Below are 26,886 nucleotides of genomic sequence, written 5' to 3' on the forward strand. Positions count from 1 at the left end.
TGGATCATTGGTCCTGGAATGAGTTTATACCTTTTTCTTCACGTAAATTCGATTAAGGATCTAGTGAGTTTTTGTCGATTGGCACCTATTAAGTGTACGATCGTAGCCTGTAGTTATAACCAGAGTCTCTTGGAGGGAGAACGGGGATTTGTGTATAGATCTATACGGGGTTGACACCCCACACCTCAACTGTTCACTACAGTTAGACTAACTCAGTCTAGGGTGACGCAAACCTTATAATTAAAGTCAAAACTAGCGTCCAACGATGCCAAGACAGGTGAAATGGTCATTATTTAGTATGGTTATGACGGCTCGCTTAGAGGAATTAACATTATGAAGTTTACGGAAGACCATTTTTTTACAGGCAACATCGGGTTGTCTGGGAACATTCTCTTTACATGCTCTTACATTCTCTCTACATTCTCTTTACCTTTTTAGTCAAATAAACAATAATATACATGCATTAATACAAGATCTAACACAAACACACTAAACAGTTTTTAGAAAATATCGGATTTTCTGGTGGTTTTCAAAGTTATACAAATCATTTTCACAAACATGCTTATGAACTCACCAACATTTTTATGTTGACCGTTTTCAAAATAACTTGTATTCTCAGGAAACCGTTGAAGCAGGATGAACGAAACAAACTAATGGATATTGTGTGATATTTTGTTTCATCATACTCTTACTATTTTGGCATGTAATATTCAAACACAATACTCGATGTAAACAATGAATATTGTTATATTACATGTGTGATGATGATGATGTTATGTTTCAATTATATTCACTGTAATGATATTTCAAGACGAAGTCACGCACAAGCCCCCGGACATTTCCGTCGTCTGGTTCGGGGGTGTGACAAGACTCGTGAGAGGTACGGCTATATGAGAAAAGTCTTTAATGAATCTCCAGTAATATCCCGTGAGACCCAAGAAACTGGGAATTTCGGAAGCATTACGGGGCACTTCCCAATTTTAATTGGCTTCGATTTTGGTAGGATCTACGGATACACCGTCACCAGAAATAACATGGCTAGGAAATTGAAGTTGGCAAAGCAAAAATTTACATTTCGAGAATTTAGCATATAATTTCTGCTTTCGAAGAAGTTCTAATACCGCACGAATATTAATGACATGATCAGCTTTAGACTTGGAATAGATTAGAATATCATTAATGAATACGATGACAGATTTATCAAGCATTGGGCGGCATACCCGACTCATCATATCCATGAATACAGCAGGAGCATTTGTCAGACCGAATGGTATGACAAGAAATTCATAATGTCCATATCGAGTACAAAAAGAAATCTTCGGTACATCCTGCTTGTGAACTTTCAACTGATGATAGCCAGATCTCAAATCAATCTTTGAGAAATAGCTAACACCCTGAAGTTGATCAAATAAATCGTCAATGCGAGATAGTGGGTACTTGTTCTTGATAGTCACCTTATTTAGCTCACGATAATCAACGCATCCGCATTGATCCGTCCTTCTTCTTAACAAACAATACTGGAGTACCCCAAGGAGAGGTACTTGGTCGAATAAAGCCTTTGTCAAGTAATTCGTGCAATTGGATCATCATTTCTTTCATCTTAGCTAGCGCAAGACGATAAGGAGTCTTTGCAATCGGAGCAGCACCAGGCACAAGGTCAATTCGGAATTCTACTTGCCTGTCCGGAGGAAGTCCAGGAAAATCATCAGGGAAAACATCAGGATATTCGTTAACAATGGGAACATTATTTACCGTTTTGTTCTCCTCTTTTGAGACATCAACTATGTAGGCCAGATAGATAGAACCCCCTTTCGATATGAATTAACGAGCTTTGAAGAAAGAGATTATTTTTAAGATTCTTTGTTCACTGTAGACATAGATAGGATTCTCCCCTTCAATGGGAATACGTACTATCTTTTCATAGCACAAGAGTGATGTGTGGTTCTTTGACAACCAATCCATGCCGAGAATAATATCAAAGTTAGGCAAGGAGATAGGGATTAGGTTAGAAAGCAAATTATATCCTTCAATTTCTACGACACAATCCTTATAGATTTTATCAGCAAGTAATGATATACTTGTCGCAGTATCTACATGAAATGGTTACGCGAGTGCATAGCAAGCAATTTGAAAAGAATGCACAAATTCATGAGACACAAAAGAATCGGAGGCACAATAATCAAATAAGATGTGAGCAGGTCTAGAGTTGACAAGAAATATACCGGTCACAACATTCGGGTCTTCACGTGCCTCCTGTGTGGTAATATGGAATGCACGACCCTTAGCTTTTGGAACCTCCTCCTTTTTAGTTGGTGTACCCTTTGATTGTTGAACAGGAGCTTGACTTCTCACCGGTTGTTGAACAAAAGCTTGACTTCCCGTCATCTGACTAGTAAGAGTAGGGCAAAAACGCTTCCTGTGGCCAGCAACACCATAAGCAAATCATGTAACACTCTTCATTGGACAAACATACTTCATGTGGCCTACTTCTCCACATCCATAACAAACCACTGATCCTTTTTTCTTATCTGCATTCGTCTGGATGATGCTTTCCACAATTTCGACATGATGGCGATTGAAGAGAAAAAGATTGTGACCTACCGCGGCTACGAGGGACATTTTGAGTTTGCACTTGTTTATCAGGTTCAGTTCGAACAGATTGAGCTAGTGGAATAGAGGAAACATGAGTACTTCGATCAATACGTGGATGCTACAGAACAGAAAAAGTGGCACCACATATTTCTAAGTCATGCTCACGCTTTCGAGCATACTCAACAACTTTTTCAAATGAAAGAACATCCCGATTAGCCACGAAATCGTAGATTTCCTACCGTAGTCCATCCAGAAATAACTAAATTTTATTGTCTTCAATTTGAATATACTTTGTAGCAAACTGTGCTTTTTGATTGAATTGAGTTTCATAATCAATCACAGTCATTCCTCCTTGTTTAAGCTCAAGGGATTCTTTCTCCAATCTTCTCCTCATGTCCAAACGACAATACTTCACTAAAAAATGAGTTTTGAACATTTCCTAGGATAAATTCTCCTGGTCAAACCCGTTGAGAGCTTCATATGTTGCTTCCCACCAGACCAAGGCTTCTCCGACGAGCATAGCAGAAGCATAATTAGCCTTTACTTCATTATCCGCATGAGAGATGCAAAATACTTTCTCTGTCTTATGAATCCAAGTTAGAGAAACTATGGGACTAAGGACTCTAGAAAACTCTGTAGCACCGCTACTCTTGAAAGTTTTGAATGAAGGATGTCTCGTCTCTCCTTTTGAAGATTCTCTGGTGACTTTCTCTTTTACTTTATCACCATTCTTTTTGTGTTCTTCGAGAGTCTGTGGAATAACACCGGTAATTTTACCCAAGAGTCACTCCTCACGAGTAGATACTGGAGTATTTACTTCATCAGTTTGGGGATCTCCACCCACCAGCTTTAAGTTGATACTCACTTTCAAAATAACTTGTATTTTCAGGTCACCAATAGACAGGTACATGTGCCAGGCTTTTGAGAAGATGGAGTTCGTTCAAGACTCATCTTTTATTTTGATATGTATATTTTTGGTGTCTATAACTTTGACAGAACACACATGTATGAAATTATATTATTAATGCAATGGATGATGTTGTTGCTTGTTTACTACTATTCATTGTTGTGATACTGTACATGACGTCCTCCGCCCCAGAATGTTTCCGCCATTCATGGTTTTGGGGTGTGACACTCCCTTATATAGTATGCGAAACTGAGGATCGACGACCGAGAAGAGGACATGCGGCAGCAGATGCGAGACCCGACGTCGGATGTGAGGCGAGGGCAGGTGGCGGTCTTGGATTGGGTTGCGCCTTCGCGTGCGAGGGGTTGTGACACACGTCGACTGCTGCTTCGGATGAGTCATCGGCATCAGACACGGGGCAGCTTCGTGGGCGAGGTGACATGGCCGAACTTTAGCCATGCGAAATTCCTCGGTTTTAGCATTTTCTGGAATCTTGTGTCCCAAATTTCTAAAATCCATAACTTTCGCATACGGGCTCTGTTTTTGACGTTCTTTATATGCACACGTAGGCAGGAATATACTCTATAACTTTCATTTAGACTCTGTCAGCTAATTTTGATTTATTTTTAATATTATTATTTTTAACAGACCGGGACAGGAAAATCCGTTAAAAATTTATAACTTCTTCATTCGATGTTCGTTTTCGTCTGTCTTTTTACCGTTGTACTACTATTGATGAGACTTTCGATTCTCGTTTAGGTTGTGTTGGCTAAAAATCACTCGATCTTTATTTCGAGTTTTTAGCTGTCAACTGCTATTCTGAAACTTAGAAAAATCATAACTTCCTTATAAGAAGCCAGAGTTTGACGTTCTTTTTATGAAAATTATCGGTTTAAAAAATACTACGAATTTCATTTACATCACCAAGGCTAAAAGGTAGTTTATCAAAAGTTCACTTTTTACATCATTCGGTGACGTGCCGGTTTTGTTGCGAATCTTCGATTGGTCATAACTTCTTCGTTATAACTCGAATTTCGATGAGGGTTTTGCCTAAATGTTTCTAACGAAATTATCTACAACTTTCAATAATAAAATTCTACTTATTTCAAATCTTATATTTTCGTTAAATTTCAACACTTGCCTTTTGATTGGAATCTCATAAGACTTCCAATATTTTCCGAGTAATTCTAAACATCGCTTTACTTCATTTCTAGTAATAACTATTCGTTAGAACTCAATACTCATAATTATATAATATTTCATAATATTATTCACTTTTAAAATTTACAAAACACGATTTCAAAACGTGTATGTTACAAAATGCATCTTGGAAATGTATAAACAACATTATATGAAATTAAAATGGTATTCAATATAAGTATGTACAAATATAAAAGTGCATCGCCTAAATTGATTGAAAAAACAAAGTTTGAACATACATATACTCATTAGTTGGAATATACCAAAAATCAACACATTATGTATATGTTCTTATAACATTATGTAAAAATGAACTTAAAAACGGACTTATATTTTTTATAATTATTACAAAAATATAAATCATTTTTACAAAGTCGTGAATTATGTTATATATTATAGGATGATTTATTTTCGAAATATGATAAGTCTTGTGAGTCCTAAATATTACAAGACTTTAATCAATATATGTTCTTAAACAACAAAGAATTATAATTTTCTAATAAATTATAACATAAAGTTTAGGACTAGGATGCCTATACACATTGTTAGCATCCAACACACACGACTTTTCCTATATAAGCTATATCCGTTTCTTAAGCTATATAAGCTACGTTGAAATACTTATATAGGAAAACCTTTATATAAGATTCATTTCCGGTCATAGAATAAGTAAAAATTGATATAAGTATGAAATACTTATATATTCGTTAAGTTTTGTACTTTTGGATTTCAGCAAACACTATTTCTATATAAATCCAAAAACACTGTTGAAACTCGTTTTGTTTTATAATTTTTGTTAGAAAGGTATGTTTTTATAAAAATTGGTCAACCAGATAAAATTTATAAAATACTTTTGATTATAAAGGTACATCGTGTCAAAACCTATAGAACTCACCAACATTCTTTTGTTGACGTATCTTAATGCATGTATTCTCAGGATTATTAGCAGGTCGGAAGAGTTATCATAAAAAACTTTTCGTTATGTAAAAGCCAAATTGTTAGGCATTTTCTAACGCCCCGATTCTCATGTATGAATTTAAATAAAAGGATCTTTGGTTTTAAGTCCTACTCGACGAGTTGGTTGCCTTACTCATCGAGTAGCAGCGGGATGAGATCGCATGTTAAGTGACCTACTCGCCGAGTCCAGGGAGGGACTCGACGAGTAAGATCTGGCATAAGAAACCCTAAATCTCAGGGTTTTGCACCCTGTTTAAGGAAGCCTCGGCCTCCTTTGGCCTCTTTACAGTCTTTGACAGCTCAGTGAAACCCAAATTTGTGTGGTACTCCTTGTGGTGTGTGTTAGACCTTGGAAAGAAGATTGGCTTGGAGGGAAGAGCTTGAAGAGAAAAGGAGTTGAGTCAAGGAAGGTGTGGGAAACATTACTTACGTCATCTAGCATCTTTTGGAGGTATCAAGTTGCAATATTTACTCCCCTTTTCTTCTAGATCTCTTTGTGGTTGAGTTCTAGGGTTTTATGGATTTTTAGGAGTCACATTGGTGAGTTATGGGATAGATCTGAAGTTGTAACTTCATATCTGGACCCTTCTCAAGTTCTAGAAGCATAAAGTTTCTGTTTTGGTCGTGGTTGAGGCCCTCCTTATGCATGAAACCCCATTAAGAGTTTAGATTTGGCATTAAGAGCCTTGTTAGTCATGCATGCACGTAAAGTCTGCAACTTTACGTGAAAAGCATGTCCTACAAGCTTGGATCTTTAATTTGGAGCCATTACATGGCTTAAATAAATCTGTAAGGCTTAAGGACTGAAGGAACTCGGCGAGTCGCAAGGTTTGCTCGGCGAGTCATATGAAGATGGCCGATGAACTAAGTGAGTCCGATGAAGATTGCCTTAGACTCGACGAGTTGTATGAACAACTCGGCGAGTCGGATGAGTTTCCCCAAGTTATGAATGCTTGTGTAGCCAACGTGTTGCGAGAAGGAAACTCATCGGGTGGCCTTTGGGTTTAGATAAAAAATCGTAGGAACTCGACGAGTCACCCGATGACTCGGCGAGTGGAAAAGAACTTCGAAGAACTCGACGAGTAGCCGAGGGTACTCGACGAGTTAAGGTCAACAGGGACTGTTGACCTTGACTAAGGAGATTGACTTTGACTTTGACTTTGACCTGGGGTTTACTAGTGTGACAACCCCAAAGTATTTCATATATATAATTTCAACAGTTTTTCACTTCATTTGGAAGTCAAATTCATTTCCACCATATTTTAGCACAATTTAAAGTCCGTTTTAGTATTTCGAGCCTTTCACACTTAAGGAACAAGCGTTAAAAAGCAACCACTAAATCCCCAACACCAAAACAATGCCATAAACTCCATGAGATTGAGTTTACGTCCGTAAACATGGAGTTTACGGCGGTAAACTCCGGGCGGTAAATTCCAGGCGGTAAACTCCGGGCGGTATACTCCGGGCAGTAAACTCCGAGCGGTAAACTCACCCTATATAAGCATTGAGTGAACTTCATTTGCACACTTTCCACACTCTAGATACTTTCTCCCTCTACCCTCTCTCTTTAAAACCCGAATTCTTCCAAGAATCTTCAAGTTTTCGTCCCCAAACTGTAAGTTCTCCTACCCTAGAATGTGTTAAAACTTATTTCATGTTCATATAGCATTAAAATCACCCAAAAATAGCATGAACAAGGTGTTTATGGCCCAAGAACTTCTTAGGCCGTAAACCCTTAAAAAGGGTGCCAAAATGCCACTAACTCCTTCCTTGTGCTTAGAGACTAGCTTAGATCATACCCTTGAAGTGTTATGGACCTTGAACATCAAAGTTTTGGAGGGTTGAATGAGGGTTTATGGCCCAAGATATTCTTAGGCCGTAAACTCCCTCTACTGGTGCAAAATGTGCCCTAATCACCTCACCTAGCCTTGGACATTAACCTAGAATTATACCTCAATAAGTTAGGGACTTGAATCCATGATTTGGCACTTCATGCCATGAGTTTACGGTCGTAAACTCATGGGGAAGTGGTCCCCAGGACATAAACTCCACACAAGACCATTTTGGACCTTAAACTCACCCAATCTCTTGTTTAGGCCTTGGAACACTTAACCACTTAGGTTATAATAGTTTTAAGACCCATTTGGTGACCCAATTAAGAGTTTACGGCCAGGAGTAAACTCCCCTGGGCCGCAAACTCCAACAAACATGGTCATTTGACCATACACTTCCGTATAAAGCCATACACTCCTTTATTGCAACCCAATAGCCTCCTAGCACTTGACCAAAGTGTTTTTCCATGCATTAGGATGTTTTTACGTGTTTAATTAGTGTTGTAATCACTAATTATATGTAAACATATGTCTTCATATGGTACTAGGGTCATTAAGTGTGCACAAGTCTTCACTTGACACCAAGCGCTCAACCGACACTTCCATCCGATCCACTCGCTACAGGTGAGTTCATACCCCTAAATCAACCTTTTAAATGATTTTAACTGTTTTTATGGGGCGGATACAAGTTAAACTATACAGTTATTAGATAAATCACATGTGATTAATAACTGTATAGCAAAACAGATTTAGCTTGTCAAACTGCTTTATCCAACTGAAGGTTTTCAAATCTCGCTTTCAAATCTTGTTTTAAAGTATAAATTTCTCTTTTAGATTATCCAAGATTTTCCAAAGGTTTTCCATAGGTTTTCAAGGCTTGTTTTATAAACTGACATCAATTCATAAGTTCTTATTTTCCAAAGGTTTACAAAAGAATTCTTTTATGCTTGTATATTGTAAAGTGCATGCCTATATATGTATAGTTATATAAGCAATGTTTGAAGGGCTTAGGAAGGCTAACTTTGCTTAAATTCCTTTTCCTTGTTTGGATGTGGTTTAGAGTATCGGTTATCCATCCGAAGGTCGTCTAAACATTGGTTATATATCATGTATACATATGTAGTCATAAAAGTTCTCTCAGCCAGTTCATTTCCATTGGGTAGCAAAGGCATCCTTTCCATTCATCATTCATATACCTGAAACATTAGTAACTATTATAGGAATAGTTAGGAGATTCTATTTACTCTTTCTAGTATGAAGAATTCCACAAGAGTCAGTTCATTCGTGAGTCTATACTATTACTATACTACTTTAAATAGAATGTGACATACTATTTCTCAATACGCCGCTTCCAAGCGCCATCGCCATGTAACCAGAGTCTCCTGGAGGGAGAGCGGGCATCATGTGCATAGATCTATGCGGGACAGACACTCCCACACCTTGACTGCTAGCTACAATCCGAGCCGGTAAGGCCCAATGGGTGACAGATGTCACTATACATTGCATGACCCGGAGGGTCATCAATGATTCGATCGTCAATCAGCATGGTTATATACGAGTTCACATTCATCCTTTTATCCACCCTTTTATTTAGACTGAGCCAGGCGTATCGTTCATTCGATACCCTCCTGGAGTCTATGTTTTCCCTTGTTTTAGACTTTAATAGTTGTATCCTTCATTTGATACTGTCTGGAGTCTGTGTTTCTTTGATTTAGACTTTGCTGGGTGTATCGTTCAGTTGATACTGTCTGGAGTCTATGTTTCTCTGTTTTAGAATTTTCTAGATGTATTGTTCATTCGATGCTGTCTGGAGTCTGTGTTTCTTTGTTTTAGACTTTGCTAGCTGTATCGTTCATTTGATACTGTCTGGAGTCTGTTTTTTCTTGTCTTAGATTGAGCCAGGCGTATTGTCCTTTCAATACCCTCCTGGAGTCTAAGTTTTATTTACTTTTAAGCGAGCGGTGTTCCTGCTGAGGAAAAATATGATTTTCCCTTTATTGTTTTTACTTGAGGCTTTTCTCATAACTCCTTTAAAGTAAAAACTATATTTTGATAATGATAGTACTTTTGGGGAAATTACTCCTTGAACATAAGCAATTCGGTCTTGGTAGAAGACTGCTTTTATTTAGAAAATATAGGATTTTCGGGAAAGAATTCTATTACTCTGTAGATTCTAAACCATTATCCATCATGAGGTTATCTTGAATAAAAATGTATATTTATACTAATGTAATTAAATACTTATGAACTCACCAACATTTAAATATGCTGATACTCGCTTTCAAAATAACTTGTATTCTCATGTCATCGATAGACAGGTACATCCCGGGAGCTTTTGCAAAGACAGCCTAGTACCAAGCTGCATCTATGTTATTCTCTGTATTTACTTTGATGTTGCTATGAAATGTAACCTATGTAAAATTATTACTATTAATGCAATGGTTGTTTTACTTTGATTACTATACTGCATATGTTGTGATACTTGACATGACGTCCTCCACCCCAGAACGTTTCCGCCGTTTCGGTTTTGGGGTGTGATAGATTGGTATCAGAGCATTGTTTATAGTGAGCTCAGTATATCTAATCATAAAAGATATACAACCTATAAATACATCTGGGATAAAACACTCTGACCAAGAATTATACTTTAAAATATAACCATATTTTACAAAAGTATAAGAACATCCAGAATCTAAATACCCGAACAAAGTATCACAAGAAGAACAAGAATAAAAGTCTTTGTATGTTGACCCTTACCATCAAACCTGGGCAGTTATGTAATCGTAAGCTGGAATAAATGTAACCTGATCAACTACATTTATTCGAGATGCGACTAACGTGTGCATGGGAGTGAATGGTAGTGTTGCAACGAATCTGAAACTTACCAAATAGGAATGCTAGAGCCAAACATAAAAGTTTAAAATACTATGGGAGTATTTTAGGATACTAAAAGACTCACATTAATCCCAGAATCATATTCAGAAGTTAAGAGTCAAACAAGTAATTAAAATACCATAGGGGTATTTTAGGATCCATAGATAACCTTGTGTGAAAAACTAAAAAGATCCTTATTGATATACCTATGATTACATAGGGTATACTTCCAAGGTTATATATAATAAGGATCCCATAGACTAAGAATGTGTGGTTTCGCTCTACTTCCTTTTCCTTGTTTGGATGTGGATATAGAGTAGTATCGCATATTCGAAGGCCTATCGGATCTAAGTTATATATAATTTGTGTACCCTATGTAATCAAAGAAGGACTCGATATGGATCACCCAGTGAAATGTTTGAATAATCTCTTAGGATTCTTTAGACATTTCCATTCTCGCACGAAACCCTTTAGAGAACCTTATCCACTTCAGTGTTCGACCGAAGAGTTAATTCAGACCCAGAAGAGGTTCATTGAGAAGATTCCCAGTTCGGAAATAAATGAACTAGGACGAGACTATTGAAACCACCAAGTGCCTATACCTTTTAGGGACATCGGTGGGAAATTCGCCTGAACTTCCGAGATTTCCAGTCATCCATCATGAAGCGATGACACTCAGAGTCAAAACCAGAAGTAAGACGGAGTAGAAATTCAATATGTCTATACGAGAAGAGAAACCTAGGTAACTACCCGAAGAAAACCAATGCCGGTCCCAGTCACGGATAAGAAGTAGATAGAGGGAGCCAATACATGGAACCCGAGAAGTGTCTTTTTCTCGTTATCGTCACGCTAATACACCCATAAAATAATACAATTTAGTGAGTTAGTGATTACACTATTCATGCTATGTGCTAGGCAAATCGCCTTTCCCCGTCGCAAGTAATACGATTAGATCGGATACCAAAACCTCGACTGAAGGTGTTTAGCCATAAGTCTTCATGAGCCTTTTCTTCTGTGATCTTCGTTCCGAACTATCCTCAGACCTTTCCAAAGCCGGAAAGCGAATCTCTCTGATATAAAGATAAATTAGTAGGAACGACCCCCATCTTATGGCTTTCTGATACTCTTACTCCTACCTTGATACCCGTACTACATCATAGGGATGTAGGTCGACACTCAGATAACCAATATCCGAGGCGCGGGAAAATTTACGCCTATTATAGTAAGGATAGATACGTCTAGAATTAATCATCGTCTCTCATCAGCTTGTGTTCCTTTTCCGTGTAGGAAAACCATGCCTCCAAAGAAGCGTAACCAGCCCGCTAGCAAAACACCGACTCTTCTATTCGATGAAGCTACGTTTCAAGCTACAGTTTCAGCAGCCGTAGCAGCTGTCAGGGCTCACCTGAACACTAGCAACGCCAATGTAGCAGGATCCCTATCGGGATTCCCGGTCAAAGCAATAGACAACAACAACCAACACCTACATACCCAGCCACCCAAGAACCTCAACCAGATCCACTGAAAAGAAAGTTCAAGAGTGAAGAGGGAAGTACCTCGACTCAAGGACCTTCCAAAAGGCAACGAGCAGAGGTAGTCAATACCCCTGTCAACCATTCCATCCCGATTTCAAGGACACCATACCTAGGAAACCTTCCCCGTTGCAGCAAGTGTAGCTACCATCATCATGGTGTTTGTCGAGAATTCTTTTGAGCTAGGTGCAACAAGAAGGGGCATTACGCTCGTACCTGCAGAACCCCGGTTGAGTTAATTACATCAACCACTAATGTGGCGACCAGTCCAGTATGACATCTATGTGGTGAGATTGGGCACTTCAAGCGGGACTGCCCAACTAAAAGAAACGACAAAGGCGCAGGAGGAGTCTAACTCTAATACCTAGGGAGAAACATCAAGGAAGTCGGTAGAAATTTTGGTACGTCTCTCAATCCTAGATAACTAATCGAAAACATTAAAAGGCTAATTCTAAATGTAATTACTCTCTCGTTAAGGCGAAAGTCGCAGCACTGTTGTAAAATTTAAAATTTCATCAGGTAAAGCTATAATGGCTCGATATATACGTTAAGACCATGCATAATTAAGATGGATAGACCTCGAGTGAGTGATGCTGCCTTATTTCCTGTTCCTCGTTTGGTTGTGGATTTAGGGCGGAGTCGCTCAGTCAACAGTCCTTTCCACCTTAAATATACATGACCAGTGTATACTAGGCGATTATAGAGAGGCCTCGTGATAAATCCATTCATGAAAAGTACATTATTCTGAAACCCCAGGACCCCCTATAGTTTCGCGTCGATGCTATCGGTCCAAGTATCCGCGACAATGATGTCATGGACGAAACCCGAGACGCCAAGAACTTATGTGCCCGTTCAGCACATGGTCCTATCGACCTTCATTCCATATCATGTCGATGTATGTCAATTTCGACGCCTCTATCAATCATGGTTCGACCCGGTGCAACCATGTGTAAATTCCTAGTGTTGTGTAAAGGGAACTTTCACCATAGCCATTGCAGCAAATAAAAGTTCTTCCGAACTTAATAATAAAACCTAATGCAATCCGTCGGTCGTCTTTTTTATCTAAAAACCTTCCAAAATATACAAGAGAAGGGTATCACGTGCCGTTACCCAATCTCTCCTCAGGCAAGATAGAACTCGAAGCGAAAGACACTGCAGGTATTCCAGAAGACGATAACCACCCGAAACCTATTCTGTAAATCCCCCCAGAAAGACCCTTAGCGCCTCATAATCAGATTCGTGAATCAAGATAAGGAACTCATGGGATTAACTTGCTACTAATCAGTATATGCATTAGAGTGGTATATAATTTAGATCAATAAGATTTAAGATGTGTGCTTCCTCCCTACTCCCTGTTCCTCGTTGGGTTGTGGGTTTGGGGTAGGGCCACACATCTAAACACCCCGTCGATCTCAATTATATACGACTTGCATGCACCAAGCATTAGTGATTAAGCCGAGTATGAGCTCTAACACGAACCTTATAGTAAAACTCTTCATCCTACCCCATGGAATAGGAGCTGGAGGCAAGAGAACCACTGTGGGTTGAGCTACTAGAATGACCACAAATCCGAAAATGGTTGTCATCCCGGTTAAGCCAACATAGTAGCTAACACCCTCAGTTAGTAAAGCAACTCGAGTCTTAAGAGTCAAGAACATTGACTGCGACCATCCATTCACACTTAATCCCACGAATTAAGCATCCCAGTAGAGATCTCGGAAACCTAGAAACTGTGATAGGATTAAAACTCTAAGAAGAGTGGATGAGGAAGTTAGAAGTTCCGAGTGACGGAACCCTATACTCTCTAGATTTCATTTAGATCAAGGAAACTCAGAAACACCGGAAGAGTAGTTGCGAGAGATACACGCACTACTCACGCACTTTGTCCATCCAGTTTCGAGTAGTGCATAGGCCATACCGCCTCCTCACGCAAGAGAAGTCATCGTCGCCCTGTAGACGCAAGACTGCAATCTCCGAAGTGAATACTAGAATGCCAAGAACCACATGATAACCCTCGAAAGCAAGAATACTTGAATAAAGTAAAAAAGGGTATGTTTGAATTAAGCCTTATAACCCCAATCATGAAGAGATTATAGACTCAACACCGGCTTAGGTGTTAGTCGATGGGTTATACAAGAACATGTGTTTCCCACAAACTGAAAGAAGCTAACACCTTAGATAATAGGGCATGTATTAGAGATTCATTGGACTACTAGGTGTTCCAAGAATACTATCTCACACAGAAATAGTAGAACCAGCTCTCGAGATAGTCCAACATTTCAGAAAATCTCTAAGGGCTAAGTTAGCCCTGAACAGAGACTGCTATCCGTGAAGCAGCAAAGTGAGTAAGAGCATGATTCGTTCCGTTTAGGGATCGTGCTGTGAAAGCATCTATATGATGATAATGAAAATTTAAATTTCCTAAACAATCGTCTAGTAAAACCCTATCTCACCGACTACGAGAGTTTTTGTTAGAAACACCTCAACAGTTAGAAGTGCAGGTCCATTTTGCACTAGGTCGAGATAGATGTTACGAAACCAATAGAGGCCAGAACATAGCCAATACATCCAATGATCCAGAAAACCTCCAAAAGCCAACCATTAAGAAGTACGAACCCGAAGACGATCCGAGCCTTCTAAAAACCAAACCAAAGAATACACCCCCCAGTATGAAGGAACTTTTGGAACTTCAGAATGGAGATCACATCGAGTGATGATCTAACCATGTAAGTACATTATGTTCTAAGTACTGAAAAGCTCTATCTTCCCGAGAGCTTAGGATCATACGAGATTCTTTATAAGAATTGGTCCAACCCTTGTCAGACCACGACTACTTTTGGAATTCCATCAATTCCACCGTGGTCTATTCGCGTCTCCAAAACGGATAAGATGGTTGTCCGACGTAACTCTCAAAATCCTGCTCGTCAAGATCGAAATCAATGGGAACCCAACTTTGCGTAGATGAACCTGTAGGAAATCACGAACTGAGCGATCAAGCGAACGAAACGAAATCCGCATCCCGTTAAGTGAAGGTTCGCTGGAACGCCAAGCGAAGACCGGAGTTCACTTGGGAACGCGAGGGCCAACCGAATAAGAAGTACCCTCATTTCTTCACTTGATTGTTCATGCCTACTTCCTTGCCTAAACTCTAATATCGGGACGAAATTCCCTCTAACGGGGGGATGATGTGACAACCCCAAATATTTCATATATATAATTTCAACAGTTTATCACTTCATTTGGAAGTCAAATTCATTTCCGCCATCTTTTAGCACAATTTAAAGTCCGTTTTAGTATTCCGATCCTTTCACACTTAAGGAACAAGTGTTAAAAAGCAACCGCTAAAGCCCTAACACCAAAACAATGCCATAAACTCCATGAGATGGAGTTTACGGCGGTAAACTCCGGGTGGTAAACTTCGAGCGGTAAACTCCGAGCAGTATACTCCGGGCGGTAAACTCACCCTATATAAGGATTGAGTGAACTTCATTTGCACACTTTCCACACTCTAGATACTTTCTCCCTCTACCCTCTCTCTTCAAAACCTGAATACTTCCAAGAATCTTCAAGTTTTCGTCCCCAAACTGTAAGTTCTCCTACCCTAGAATGTGTTAAAACTTATTTCATGTCCATATAGCATTAAAATCACCCAAAAATAGCATGAACAAGGTGTTTACGGCCCAAGAACTTCTTAGGCCGTAAACCCTTAAAAAGGGTGCCAAAATGCCCCTAAATCAACCTTTTAAACGATTTTAACTGTTTTTATGGGGGGGAATACAAGTTGAACTATACAGTTATTAGATAAATCACATGTGATTAATAACTGTATAGCAAAACAAATTTAACTTGTCAAACTGCTTTATCCAGCTGAAGGTTTTCAAATCTCGCTTTCAAATCTTGTTTTAAAGTATAAATTTCTCTTTTAGATTATCCAAGATTTTCCAAAGGTTTCCCATAGGTTTTCAAGGCTTGTTTTATAAACTGACATCAAGTTATAAGTTCTTATTTTCCAAAGGTTTACAAAAGAATTCTTTTATGCTTGTATATTGTAAAGTGCATGCCTATATATGTATAGTTATATAAGCAATGTTTGAAGGGCTTAGGAAGGCTAACTTCACTTAAATTCCTTTTCCTTGTTTGGATGTGGTTTAGAGTATCGGTTATCCGTCCGAAGGTCGTCTAAACATTGGTTATATATCATGTATACATATGTAGTCATAAAAGTTCTCTCAGCCAGTTCATTTCCTTTGAGTAGCAAAGGCATCCTTTCCATTCATCATTCACATACCTGAAACATTAGTAACTATTATAGGAATAGTTAGGAGATTCTATTTACTCTTTCTAGTATGAAGAATTCCACAAGAGTCAGTTCATTCGTGAGTCTATACTATTACTATACTACTTTAAATAGAATGTGACGTACTATTTCTCAATACGCCGCTTCCAAGCGCCATCGCCGTGTAACCAGAGTCTCCTGGAGGGAGAACGGGCATCGTGTGCATAGATCTATGCGAGATAGACACTCCCACACCTTGACTGCTAGCTACAGTCCGAGCCGGTAAGGCCCAATGGGTGACAGATGTCACTATACATTGCATGACCTGGAGGGTCATCAAGGATTCGATCGTCAATCATCATGGTTACATACGAGTTCACATTCATCCTTTTATCCACCCTTTTATTTAGACTGAGCCAGGCGTATCGTTCATTCGATACCCTCCTGGAGTCTATGTTTTCCCTTGTTTTAGACTTTGCTAGCTGTATCCTTCATTTGATACTGTCTGGAGTCTGTGTTTCTTTGATTTAGACTTTGCTGGCTGTATCGTTCAGTTGATACTGTCTGGAGTCTGTGTTTCTCTGTTTTAGAATTTGCTAGATGTATTGTTCATTCGATGCTGTCTGGAGTCTGTGTTTCTTTGTTTTAGACTTTGCTAGCTGTATCGTTCATTTGATACTGTCTGGAGTCTGTTTTTTCTTGTCTTATATTAAGCCAGGCGTATTGTCCTTTCAATACCCTCCTGGAGTGTAAGTTTTATTTACTTTTAAGCGAGCGGTGTTCCTGCTGAGGAAAAATATGATTTTCCCCTTATTATTTTTACTTGAGGCTTTCCTCATAACTCCTTTCAAGTAAAAACTATATTTTGATAATGATAGTACTTTTAGGGAAATTACTCCTTGAACATAAACAATTCGGTCTTGGTAGAAGGCTGCTTTTATTTAGAAAATATAGGATTTTCTGGAAAGAATTCTAATACTCTGTAGATTCTAAACCATTATCCTTCATGAGGTTATCTTGAATAAAAATGTGTATTTATACTAATGTCATTAAATACTTATGAACTCACCAGCATTTAAATATGCTGATACTCGCTTTCAAAATAACTTGTATTCTCAGGTCATCGGTAGATAGGTACATCCTGGGAGCTTTTGCAAAGACAGCCTAGTACCAAGCTGCATCTATGTTATTCTCTGTATTTACTTTGATGTTGCTATGAAATGTAACCTATGTAAAATTATTACTATTAATGCAATGGTTGTTGTACTTTGATTACTATACTACATATGTTGTGATACTTGACATGACGTCCTCCACCCCAGAACGTTTCCGTCGTTCCAGTTTGGGGTGTGACAACTGGTTGGTTTACGGAGTACTTGTGAGGTTGAGGATTTATGAGTATGCTCGTACTATGGTAATAGGTGGAGGAGTCTTTGGCGAGTGATCTGAGAGTTGAGATTTATCTACTGAGTCGACATCTGCGAGGTGAGTTATCCTCACTATATCAAAAGGGTCTAAGGCACCAAGGCCGGCTCTTTATGGTTTGCATCCTGGTTTAGGATGGTTACTATGTTATTGTTATGCTAGATACATCCTGATTTAGGATGGTTGCTATGTTACTGATATGCTAGATTTCATCCTGGTTTAGGATGGCTGCTATGTTAGATTTCGGTTAGATCGGTATCCTGATTATAGGATGTTGTTATGCTATTTGATCTGTTAGATCAGTTTGACTGTTATGAATGCTAGCGTACGATATTTATGTGCACATGTGTGTTGATTGGTGGTCGGTTTGAGGCGGACCTGCTTTGTGCTGAAGGCCAACATACCCTATGAGCAGTTCGGGAGACTGTAGGCCCACGAGGCGGTTCATTCATGACGAAGGCTTGGTATAGATTCAATTAGACTGTAGGCCCCGTAGGGCGGTCCAGTCGGGCCGATGGCCCGGTATGCATATTGATTGATTGATTGTTACCAATATGATATTATCAGTGTAATGATGGTATTTGGAGGTAGCTCACTAAGCCCTTGGGCTTACAGTTTTCAATTATTGTTTCAGGTACTTTAGGAGATCGTGGCAAGGCGAAGGCGTGACCGTACCACTCCTCATCCATACGATCTGTTTTTGGGACACTCTGATGAATAATGATTTGAAAACAATTTGTAAACAAACACTATTGGGGTTTAAATTGTCATTGGAAAAGTTTAAATTTTGTGTAAAATTTATGGATGTTACACATTTGTTGTGATTTAGTAGTAAGTCATCGAAAATGTAATTTCTATTTAATAATAATAGAACTTTATATTTTGGTAGTGTTCAATGTATGTTCAATAACTGTGATCACTAATTTACGTAGTGCACCTCAGCATTTTTGCTAGCGGTCGGGGTGTGATAGATTGGTATCAGAGTTATTAGCTATAGCGAATTAGTACTTTCTTAGGAAAACACAACTATAGCATAGGTTTACTCTCTTAGGTTAGGTATATTCTTTAATCTACAAATATATATATATATATATATATATATATATAAACTCGAACCCTCGAATAAGAATACAACATAAGGTTTTAGGTTAAACACCTTAGCTACGTTTGTTACAAAGGCCGAACCACAACTAAACATAGATTGATCGCATATGTTCAATTAAGGTTAGATTGATGCATAATTGAGCATGGATTCAGTAGTTGATAAACTAAAACACGTGGATTCTAAAAAAGTTAAGGAAGATCACAGTTCGAAACGCTTAAGAACTCTCAAAAATTCTAGCGAACACTTTATGGATATTTGGCAAATACCTACTATAAAACCTCATGAAATTCTTGATGGGTTTATTAGGTTACAACAATATGCACAATGTGGAAAAACACTTAACAATTAAGAAAGGATACGTGCAACCTAAAAGGATCTATATCTTTCATGTTGAAGGCAACATACTTTGAATAACAAAACTAACATAAACCCTAGCACTTTAGAAATTAAGAAATCAAGGTTACATACCTCAAACTTGTTATAGCAAACAAGTTGCTTCAATCCTTCCTTTGAAGAGCTTGGAAAGCTAGCACCTAAAGGATGATGCCCCTAATGGCTTACACCCAAACCTTAGAACTAGAAGACACTTGAGGAAAAAGGAAGAATGTATAAATTTCATTCATATGCTCCTTGGATTGAGTAACCACAAAATTTGATGCCTAAGGGTACTATTTATGGTTTAGATAACTTAAGGACAAAGCAAGATTTGAATAATTAAATAATAGATTTAATTACAATGCAAATCTTTTCATTATTAGTATTTAGCATGCTTTTGGAAACCCTAAAAGAGCTCCCCAAAGCGTCCTCCTTTGGATGGTTCTAGAATTGTCTTTTTTGTTCAACTATTGAACAATTACAATTCATCCATTACACATTTAATTAATTCCAGTTAATCCCAAATTAATTTCAGATTATTTCTGACTAATAATTAATCAATTCTAACTGATGTCATATTAATTTATTAATCATATAAATTAACAAATCAATTACTTTAACAATTGATCTCATATTAATATATTAACCACATAATAAATTAACAATTCAAAAATCTATTTCATGTTAATATATTAATCATATAATATATTAACAAATCATTTCCTCATAATTTTCAATTAATTTATTAATCATATAATAATCTAACAAATCATCCTCTCTCTACAAATGTCATTCTAATCAAGTTTCATTTATGAGGGCAACCCCAAAAGGAATTTTCTTCTAATTACAAGAATATACCAATTTAGTTATGAGCTTAGACACCTTAATCAAATAATCTTCCACTTGGGTAAGTCTATAACTACAATTGCAAGTATAATCTTGAACGGAACAGAAAAGTGTGCTTCCCAGGCCACTGTTGAACTCTGATTCAAATCAAACGTTGTCCCTAAGATAAGTGATCACCTATTCCTTCGTTCTACAAGATATCGTATGAACAGAGTAATGTATTTTTTATAATCAACCTCATGTTCATTTATTTGTTTCTAGATTACCTAATTTGTGATCAATTTAAACTACAAAATTGAACACATCAATTTAGTCCTGACCAGACGCCTCGTTTTTTATAGATCAACTCAAATCATCGAGGGGCCCACAGATATCGCTTTTCCTGATAAGACAAAAGGATGGAATAAACATTGGCTACATAATTGTAACCTTTACTCACTAAATCATATATAATACTACGATTTATAACATCATGTTACTGACGTGTTTTCGCAATATCAATGCATAACCGACTTGGAAATTACAACTTATATATCTCCATTCGAAGAATATAAGATATTAAATCTTAGAATTACTCGTGATAAAATCCATGAAGTAATATCTAAGTGTAGGTTTATCGAATACTCAAAATCGCAATTTTCTAAATAGTCATCAATATTCTACCAATCCCATGCAATCTCCAATCTTTATGGACAATCTACAATTAATTCATCATGGTCTCGATTCTGTAAAATCCCAAAAACCATGGATAAAATTTTCATTTTTAAAATAAAAAAAAACATCAATTTTAACAAAATTACATCCAAGGCAACACATTTGTTCATAAACTGTTATTCTGAAATCAGTGTTAATAGGAAGACAATGCGGAATCTCAAATCATAAATCCGCTGATGTATAAAGTCTTGTCTTCGAAATCCAATAAGTACTTGATCAAAAATATTTAGTCCACAACTGATGTGATCTCACCCAAAATTGAGGTTTGAACACGTTTTGCCCGATCGTTCTTTTGGTTACAGAATTGTAAAACAAAGGTGGAAACCGCGACCCGTTGTCTATAAAGAGACAAGAACCTTGGTATAAAACGCCACAATCAACCCACCAAATTGATTGATAAGTTTGAACGCCACAAGCTATGAAAACCTGATAAGTTCTAAAGTTCACAAAGAACGAAAAAAGAGTTAAAAACTCACAAATTGTATTCAAAACTTGATTGATTTCAAATGGATACAAATACCACGTTTTTATAGTGTGGGAAGAGTACCTAAAGAGCCATGAATTAAAGAAGTGTCTTTAATTTAAGGCATTTAACCCCCAAGTTTAAAACTATGAACCTAGACATGGTTTATCACAAGGTTCATGTAACCTAAGACCCTTTTATCTCCCCAACACTTATTTAGGATATATAAAAACGAAAATTACATAAAAATATAGAAAAAAACGAAATGGGCTTATAAAGGCTCTTATTGTATCTTGTAAATCACTCTTGGACTTGAATTATGGTAATCCAACTTTGATTGGGTCCAATGGGTCTCCATACACTTTCTTGAGTACAAACTTCTCTAACCAATCCATTTAAAGCCTCTTTGAATGTTTTAGCTCGTGCCCTCGTAACTGGTCCATCTGGCATTTGATTTGGATCCTTTGTTGACAGCTGTGGGTTTGCATCATTCCCCTCCTCTTGAAAAGGATTTGTCCTCAAATCAGAACCTACATCAAAAGGAGCTAGATCAGTTACATTGAAAGTTGCACTAACATTATACTCACCCGGCAGGTCCAATTTGTATGCATTGTCATTGATACGCTCTAAAACTTGGAAAGGACCGTCCCCTCTTGGAAGCAATTTTGAACGTCGTTGGGCTGCAAATCGTTCTTTTCTCATATGTAACCAAACCCAATCACCCGGTTCAAAAATCATCTTGCGTCGCCCTTTATTCGCTTGTTTTGAATATTGCTCCGTTCTTCTTTCTATATTTAGTCTTGCTTTCTCATGTATCTATTTCACAAATTCAGCCTTTTTGTTTCCATCTAAGTTAACCTGCTCAGAAAAAGGCAAAGGTGATAAATCCAAAGGAGTCAAAGGATTAAAACCGTATACAATTTCAAATGGTGACATTTTTGTAGCAGAATGAGTGGCACGATTGTATGCAAACTCAACATGTGGCAAACAGTCCTCCCATGTTTTGATGTTCTTCTTTATTAAAGCCCTCAACAAGGTGGACAAGGTCCTATTCACCACTTCTGTTTGACCATCCGTTTGTGGGTGGCAAGTTGTTGAAAACAAGAGTTTTGTCCCTAATTTTGCCCACAAAGTTTTCCAAAAATAACTCAAAAACTTAGAATCCCGATCTGAGACAATGGTTTTTGGCATTCCATGCAACCTGACAATTTCTCTAAAAAACAAATCAGCAATGTGAGATGCATCATTAGTTTTATTGCATGCAATAAAATGAGCCATTTTAGAAAACCTATCAACAATCACAAAAATAGAGTCCTTTCCACTTTTGGATCTTGGTAGACCCAACACGAAGTCCATTGAAATATCAACCCATGGTTCACATGGTATTGGAAGTGGAGTATATAAACCATGATGTTGAACCTTGGATTTGGCTTGCTTGCACACAATACAATTATTGCAAATTCTTCCAACATCCACCTTCATTTTTGGCCAAAAGAAATGTTCCTGCAAAGTAGATAATGTTTTTGCGATCCCAAAATGTCCCATAAGGCCTCCACTATGTGCTTCTCTAACCAAAAGCTCACGCAAGGAAGATTTAGGAATGCAAAGTCTTGATTCTTTGAACAAAAAACCATTATGTAAGAAAAACTTTTCAAAAGAGCATTGTTCACAAGGTTGGTAAATCTGACCAAAATCAACGTCATTGTGGTATAATTCCTTGATTTGTTCAAATCCTAGAATTTTGAAATCTAGAGAAGAAAGTAGAGAGTGTCTACGTGACAAAGCATCAGCCACAACATTTTCCTTACCTTTCTTGTATCGGATGACATAAGGAAATGTCTCAATGAACTCCATCCACCTAGCATGTCTTTTGTTTAATTTGTGTTGTCCTTTTAGAAACTTTAAGGACTCATGATCTGAATGAATTACAAATTCTTTAGCCCACAGATAATGTTGCCATGTTTTCAATGCTCGGACCAAAGAATAAAGCTCTTTGTCATAAGTTGGGTAATTTAAAGTTGCCCCACTTAATTTTTCACTGAAATATGCCAAAGGTTTACCCTCTTGCATCAAAACAGCACCAATTCCAATTCCTGATGCATCACATTCAATTTCAAATGTTTTGTCAAAATTAGGCAAAGACAACAAAGGAGCATGAGTTAAGTGAAACTTGAGTTGTTGAAAAGCATGCTCTTGTTCTTTGCCCCATTTAAACCCAACATTCTTTTTGATGATTTCTGTAAGTGGTGATGCTAAAGTGCTAAAATGTTTGACAAACCGACGATAAAAACTTGCCAGGCCATGAAAACTTCGAACTTCACTTATAGTCTTTGGAGTTGGCCAATCTTGGATGGCTTTTACCTTTTCTTCATCAACAGCCACTCCTTGGGAGCTCACCACATACCCAAGGAAAACAACTTGGTCAGTACAAAAGGTACACTTCTTCAAGTTAGCATATAGCCTTTCTTTCCTAAGCACACTCAAAACACATGTCAGATGCTCAAGGTGATCTTTTGGACACTTTGAATAAATCAAAATATCATCGAAGTAAACAACCACAAATTTGCCAATATATTCACGCAAAACATGGTTCATTAATCTCATGAAGGTACTAGGAGCATTAGTTAGGCCAAAAGGCATTACTAACCATTCATATAAACCATGTTTTGTTTTAAAAGCTGTTTTCCACTCATCACCTTCTTTCATGCGAATTTGGTGATACCCGCTTTTTAAATCAATTTTGGAAAAAAGTTTTGCTCCATACAACTCATCAAGCATATCATCGAGTCGGGGAATGGGATGACGATACTTTACCGTAATATTGTTGATGGCACGGCAATCTACGCACATCCTCCAAGAACCATCCTTCTTTGGCACTAACAAGACTGGAACGGCACAAGGGCTCATACTTTCTTGAACCAATCCCTTTGCAAGTAACTCTTCAACTTGCCTTTGTAGCTCCTTGGTTTCTTCAGGGCTTGTTCTATAGGCTGGTTTGTTGGGAATAGACGCCCCAGGCATAAAGTCAATTTGGTGTTCAATCCCACGAATTGGTGGCAATCCATTTGGAACATCCTCAGCAAACAAGTCTCCAAATTCCTGCAAGAGAGAGGTAACATCGCTCGGAAGAGTTCCGGCCGAAGTGTTAGTAGCTATTGGAGCTTCTTTGAACAAAAGAAGCACAATATGCATTTCTGATTTAAAAGCTTCTTTTATCTCACTTTTTTTTGCCAGTGCAATATATTTATTTTCCTTTTTTTCTTTCCCTCTTTTTTTCATGTTTTCTTTGTTTTTTTCACTCTCTTTTTTTTGTTCACTTTCTTTTTTTTTGTTCATTTTCTTCTGTTTTCTCACTCATTTTTTTTTTGTTCATCATCTTTTTTTTTCTCACTCTCTTTTTTTCTTTCGCTCTCTTTTTTCGCATCTTGTTGAAGTTTTACTTGATCTTGGTAAACTTGAATTGGTGACATTGGTACAAGAGTTACCGGTTTTGTTTTGTAAACAAAAGTGTATTTGTTAGTGAAACCGTCGTGACTTACGTGTCTATCATATTGCCATGGTCTACCTAGCAGCAAGTGAGTGGCTTGCATAGGAACAACATCACACAACACCTCGTCTTCATATCTTCCAATCCGAAATGAAACCATCACCTGTTTTGTAACTCGCACCTCACCACTATCATTGAGCCATTGAAGTTTGTATGGTTTTTGATGCTTCATCGTGGGTATACCTAACTTTTCAACCATGGAAGTACTTGCAACGTTAGTACAACTCCCACCATCAATTATAACACTACATACCTTGCCTTGAACATAGCAACGAGTATGAAATATATTCTCCCTTTGGGCATCGTCTCCCTCCTTGGATTGAATGTTTAGAGCTCGTCTTGCAACCAACAAATCACCTTGAACAGCCACCTCTTCATCATAACTACAATCTTCCGTTGAAACTATAGAATCTGATTCATCCGTTTCGATCTCGCCATTTTCTCTAACCACCATGGTAAGCTTATTTGGACATTGACTTGCAATATGACCCCTTCCTTGACACTTGAAACACTTTATGTCACGATTCCTAAAAGTAGAAGAATCAGTTTTTCCTTTTGAAGAGTTTGTTGTTTTAGGATCAGATTTGGAATTAGAAGAAGAAGTAGGTGTATTTTCTGATTTTTTTGAAGTACTAGCCTTCCAAGTGTTATTTCGAGACCCGCCACCTCTTTTTAATTGTTTCTCAATTTTAACAGCCATATGGACCATGTCTTCAATTTCAACATAATGTTGCATCTCAACGCGATCACGAATTTCAAGATTTAAGCCATTTAAGAATCTGGCCATGGTTGCCTCAGGATCCTCTTCAATATTGGCACGAACCATCATAACCTCCATTTCTTTGAAGTAATCATCAACACACTTGCTGCCTTGTTTTAAGCTTTGAAGTTTATTGTGGAGATCACGAAAGTAATGACTTGGCACAAACCGTCTTCGCATGACACTCTTCATTTCATCCCATGTCTCAATAGGCCTTTCTCCATTTCTCCGTCTAGTGATTAGAAGTTGATCCCACCATGTTAGTGCATAATCAGAAAACTCAACTACGGCTAGTTTTACCTTCTTACGGTTGGAATATTCATGACAATCAAATATGAACTCCATTTTTGTCTCCCATTCAATGTACGCGTCCGGGTCTGACTTGCCTTTGAAAGAAGGAACTTTCATTTTAATAGAACTTAAATTGTCATCTCTTCGTGACCTCCTTCTATTTGGTCGCCTTTCAGGTTCCCAACCATCATCCTCCTCTTCCCCGTTAGAAACCTGTGATGATGCTCGAGATCGAGTTCTTTGTACTTGTGCCTCCATTCGGTCCATTCTTTCATGTACTTGGTTAAATTCATTTGTCATCAAACGTCGCATTTCATCCATCATAGCTTGAACTTGAAGGTTTGGTGGGGGGTTTTGATCACCCATCTTATATTTCTGCCAAAAAAAATAAATAATAATAATAATAATAATAATAATAATAATTTACTTCCTCCCAACACTCACTCACGTGTTTCTCTCAAAAATAGTTCACTCAACCCTCGTGTATCCCTCGAATGGCTTTTACCCTCTTTTAGTCTCACCACACAGCCTTTTACCACTCCCTTTTAACTCTTAAAGTTCTAAACAAACTAAAGAAGCAATTATCAAATTTGAACTTGTGGCCTTGAGGAATTCAAACTTACCAAACAAATCAAAAGAAATTGTATCCAAATTAAAGTAACCTCAATACACAAAAGAAAGCCAAACAAACTTGGCTTTGCTAATGATGAAGCAAACAATGGGTTATTATTTTTTTTTTTTGAAAAAAAAGACTACACTTGCAATTCAAATTGACTTTATAGAAAAAAAAAAGGCTTTACTTGTTCCTCCTCTTCTTTCTTTCTTTTTTTTTCTTTTTTTTTTGTTTTTTTTTTTCTCTCTTTTTTTCTTTGTAAATCTTTTTTTTTTTGTAAATATTTTTTTTTTGCTTTTTTTTTTTCTTTCTTTTTTTTTTTTTTTTGCTTCTTTTTGTTTTTTTTTTGTTTTTTTTTTTTTGTTTTTTTTTTTTGTTTACCTTTGATTTTTTTTTGAGGAAACTAATAGCCAAATGAAAACATAAAGGAAACAAAAGAAATGTAGAATATAGAAGTTTGACAACTTAGAAATTCAAAAGTCGCTAGTAAGAACCTTGACAACTTGTGACAAGACCTGCTACCAATATGCGTCTTAGAACTCAAGTAATCAAGGAAGAAAACAAAATAGATATGCAA

General features: G+C 37.5%; 1 pseudogene; it reads right to left on the reverse strand.

Moving 5' to 3' along the window:
* Positions 1-21,398: 21,398 nt before the first annotated feature.
* Positions 21,399-26,146, reverse strand: LOC145064294 (uncharacterized; annotated as a pseudogene).
* Positions 26,147-26,886: the final 740 nt, after the last annotated feature.

The sequence above is a fragment of the Lactuca serriola genome, chromosome 7 (genome assembly GCF_051521515.1).
Source record: "Lactuca serriola cultivar US96UC23 chromosome 7, Lser_US96UC23_V15, whole genome shotgun sequence".
Taxonomy (NCBI): Eukaryota; Viridiplantae; Streptophyta; class Magnoliopsida; order Asterales; family Asteraceae; genus Lactuca; species Lactuca serriola.